The sequence below is a fragment of the Myotis lucifugus genome, unplaced genomic scaffold (assembly GCF_000147115.1).
Source record: "Myotis lucifugus unplaced genomic scaffold, Myoluc2.0 scaffold_210, whole genome shotgun sequence".
NCBI lineage: Eukaryota > Metazoa > Chordata > Mammalia > Chiroptera > Vespertilionidae > Myotis > Myotis lucifugus.
In genome coordinates this window covers 12,141-16,511 of record NW_005871258.1, presented here as the reverse complement: position 1 = coordinate 16,511, position 4,371 = coordinate 12,141, and the positions used below count along the sequence as shown (strand labels likewise).

Sequence of the window (4,371 nt, the reverse complement as noted above, 5' to 3'; positions counted from 1 at the left end):
GGGGCGGGGGTCACGGCCTCAGGTCCCCTGGCCCGGGCCGGGGTGGGGGGCACGCCTTGAGGTTTCCCATCAAGCCCCGCATGGTGGGGGGCGCAGCTTCCGGTCCCCCAGCCTGGCACTAGGGGCACAGCCTCAGGTCCTCCGGCCTGGAGCTGGGGTGGGGGGCATGGCCTCAGGTCCCACAGCCCGGTGCCAGGGCAGGGAGTACGGCCTGAGGTCCCTCATCAAGCCCTGCTGGGTGGGGGATGCAGCCTGAGGTTCCCTGTCAAGCCCTGCTGGTGGGGGATGCAGCCTGAGGTCCCCCAGCCTGGCGTCAGGGAGGGGGCATGGTCTGAGGTCCCCTGTCAAGCCCCACCAGGTGGGGGGCGCAGCCTCAGGTCCCCTGCCCTGGCCCAGCGCCACGCAGCCTCAGGTCTCTGCTAATTGCTTGTTAAGGCTCATTACGGGAACTCAGCCTCCTCTGTGGACACAGCCACCTTGTGTTACGGAATCCCTGCCTCTGCTGTGGGAGCAGCCATCTTGACCATTATGGTGTAATGGTCAATTTGCATGTTCCCTCTTTATTAGATAAGATGATAGCCATGCTGGATAGAGTAGTCTTGCTTTCAGATCCTTGGTTTTCATTACCTTGAGTACTTCATGTCATTCCCTTTTGACCTGTAGAGTTTTTGATGAGAAATCAACTGACAGCCTTATGGGAGCTCCTTTGTAGGTAACAAATTGTGTTTCTCTTGCGGCCTTTGTCTTTAATTTTCGGCATTTTAATTATGATGTGTCTGGGAGTGGGCTTATTTGGGTTCTTATTGCTGGGGTCTCTCTGTGCCTCCGGAACTTGTGTGACTTTTTCCTTCACCAGGTTAGGGAGGTTTTTGCCATGATTTCTTTAAACATGTTCTCTATCCTTTGCTCACTTTCTTCTCCTTCTGGCACTATATTTGCAAATATTGTTACATTTCATGTTGTCTCACAGCTCCCTTAAGCTGTCCTGTGGTTTAATTGTGTGTTTTTTCTTTTTGGTTCTCTGATTGATTTTTTTCTACCCTGTCTTCTAATTCACTGATCCGATCCTCAGCTTGCCCTATTGTGCTGTATATTCCTTCTACTGTGTTTTTTATTTGTGCTATGTCATTCTTCATAGTTACTATATCTTTTCTCATGCTGTTTAGCATCTTTGCTGTCATTATTCTGAACTCTAAGTCTAATAAATTTCTTTTTTTTTTTTTTTGATTCCTCATGTGTTTATGAGCCCGCCAGTGGGGACAATGGAGAGTCAACTGTGAACCGGTGGGAGCTCGGGCACCATGGACAGACAGCCCAGAGGCACTCATGGGGACAGAGACAGCACACAGCCTTTGTGAGTGTTTCTGACATTAGTACGTGATGTTCTAACAGGTTCTTTCCCCCTTTCAAAGGCAGCACTTGCCCGTCCGCCTGACTCTGGGCTCCCTTCCCAAACACAGGCTCGCCCTCCGGAGCAGCCGCACACGCCCTCCTGGTTCACGAGAGACCTCGTCCCCTGAGGAAGTCAGATGCCACAGTGGCAGCAGGACAAGGCCTCACAGTCCCAAAGATGAGAGAGTCGGGAACAAAACGTAGGGAGTGAAGAGAAAGGGGCCCCAGGACATGGCTGGAAGCAGCACAGTTCTGATGGGAGCAGGGTAGCCGCCCTCAGTCGGTCCGAGTCTGTGTCCGAGGGGAGCTGACCCTCCGTGCTCTCGCACACAGCGTCCTGCAGGGAGGTGAGCTGGCCCCGGGGACTGACCCCATGGGCTGGATGACTCAGTGCCTGGAGAGCCTGTCTAACATGGTCACCAGCTTCATGGCCTCCTGCTCCTTCTGCTCCTCCGTCATGCCCTCCATGGGGTTGGGCGGCTTCATCTCCACCCTCCCAGTCTCCGGGTTTATGCTGGCCTTGGCCTCCTTGTACTCCTCTGTGACCGAGTCTGAGTCCTCTGAGTACTGGCCCTCGGGCCAGCCCCCTGCCACAAGGTCCCGGGCAGCCAGGAGGCCGGCGGCATTCCCGTAGCCCGTGCACTTGATGAAGCGGGCAGCTCTCCAAGCACAAGACGAACAGCAACTCCGCGCCACCCTCTTCACGTCAGTGTCCAGGTGCGTCATGAGGCCAACGAGTTTGTTCCGCAGCAGCTCCTCCACCTCGGCCGGGTCTTCACGTCCCTCAGCGGGGCAGCACCGGGGCCTTCAGGAACCGCCCGGCGGGGCGGGGCGGTGCAGGCGGGCACACTCGGTCAGCACGCTCAGCACGGGGACCAGCTCTCCTTCAACCTGTGCGTCTGGTGCCGGCGCTTCTCCAGGAAGCTGAGGAGGGCGCCGATCTCGTCCACGTTCACACCCAGGAACTCCAGGGAGCCTTTGCGTGGCTCTAGGGCCAGCAGGACACCCAGACACTTGACAGGCAGGTTCCCGGGAGGCTCGCTGTGTGGCCATGGAACTCCTCCGTGCGTCCCCAACAGCAGCTGCCATCACACAATGCCACAGGAGAGTCCCCAGGCGCCAGGAAAGGCAGGTTTTCCTCGTCCGCTTCCCTCCTGATGGAGTGGAAAGTGATGTTGAAGAGCACCTTGAGGATCGCCATGGCCCGCACGGCCTGCTAGGGAGGAAGGCGCTCTGGGGGGCTCTGTTGGAAATCACTCCCAGCGTCAGCTGCAGGGCATCAGTGAGCACGGGCGCCCCCTGCAGCTCCTGAACAGCTGCTGGTGCACCTCTGAGCAAGGACAGGAGGCGCAGGTCAAAGAGCTGGACCTCGTGGGGGAAGCTGCTCTCCCTGTGCAGCCCCACGTGCTGGGCGAGCCTCACCACCAGGCGGGCCTCTGCTGCCAGCGCCTGGGCCTGGGGGCTGCTGAGCACCAGGTTGCACAGGCACTTGCGGGATTCGAGTACCACGTCCATGTTCAGGGGCCCAGGGGCCGCCCCCTCGGAGACGCCGGCATAGCACGCAAGGGCCTGCAGGCTCTGGCAGCTGGTGAAGGTGTCCAGGCAGCTGCAGGCCCTGGACAGGATGCGGATGCTCTGCAGCCAGGTGACCCGGCTGGAGCGGGGCAAGCTCTGCTCCACGACCGAAACCAGCAGCTCCGCCGGTCTCTGCCTGTCCTCCTGTTGGGCAGCAGCGAACGTGAAGCTCTGGGAGTTCTCCCGGTTGTAGTTGTATGTGCACAGAGCCTCCATGACCACTTCCTCCTCCCCTCATCTCCGCGGCATCGCAACCGCTCCGGGCTCCGTGACACACCTGGCATCCTGCGCCAGGAAGGCGGGAGGGGCTGGCTCCGAGGTTCTGGGCCCCAGTCCACCCGCCTAATAAATTTCTTATCTCCATTTAGCTCTTCTTCTGGAGAATTCTCTTGTTCTTTCATCTGGGGCTTGACTTTTGTCTCCCCATTTTGGCAGCCGGTTTGGCTTTGGGTCTGTGTATTAGGTAGATCTGCTACGACTCCTAATCTCTAGTGCAGGACAATGCCAGATGCTGTTTGTGATTGGCCCTGAGTACTGTTTGAAGCTATCGGCAATCCCCAGTTTGTGGCTCCCTCTGCTGGGGCTTGGTGCCTATGGAAAGGACCAAGATGTGCACCAGGGTCTGCTTTTCCGAGCCCTGGGCCCAGAAGTAGATCAGGCAAAGACTCAAAGCCTCCAGAGACCTGCCTCTGCCTACAGTCCCATTGACACTCAGTCTTGATTAGCTTCAGGCTATCAACTACTGGGTGGGTGAGAGGTCTTCCAACAGGGTGGGGCAACTGCCTTCCTCCCTCCCCTCTCCCACGGCCCCCCCACCACCACCACCACCAGGCAAAAACTGCCTGGATAGCAAGGGTCCATCAGAGAAAGATTTCCTCCAAAGCATGAGGGAATGACTCAGCACAGGAAACCAGTGTGGCTGCCCTCTGAGCTCCAACCCAGAGCCCCCAACAACTGGTTTCTGCTCACACAGTCCAGTCCACTCTGTCCTCCCTCTGCTGGAGCCCAGGCGAGAGTGGCTACACATGAAGTTTTGTGCATTGGCCTGTTAAGAGGGTGCCTGCATTTTCAGCCATTTCTCACTGGCAGACAGAAACCCTGCTGCTTTTCACAGCCAGATGTTATGTGAGCACCTTTCTTAGTTCTGGTGCTCTGGGTTGGGGAACCCGGCTTTGGGTTTAGACCCCAGAGTTCTCAGTGGGAACCCCCCACAGCTGAGATATCCCTCCGGACCTCTAGCTGCTGCCTGTGGGAGCCCAGCCAGCCCTTTCATACCTCTGCACTTCCAACCAGTCTCTATGTCAGTGGTTCACCTTGGCTGCACATTAGAATCACCTGGGAATCTTTTTAAAATCCTGATTTCTGGGCCTCATCCTCCAGAAATTCTCTTTCTTTGTTAACAAT

At 57.3% G+C, this 4,371-nt stretch overlaps 1 pseudogene; it reads right to left on the bottom strand.

Annotated features, from left to right (window-relative positions):
- Window positions 1-1,525: 1,525 nt before the first annotated feature.
- LOC102422401 overlaps window positions 1,526-4,371 on the bottom strand; it is an 8,062-nt pseudogene continuing 5,216 nt past the window's right edge.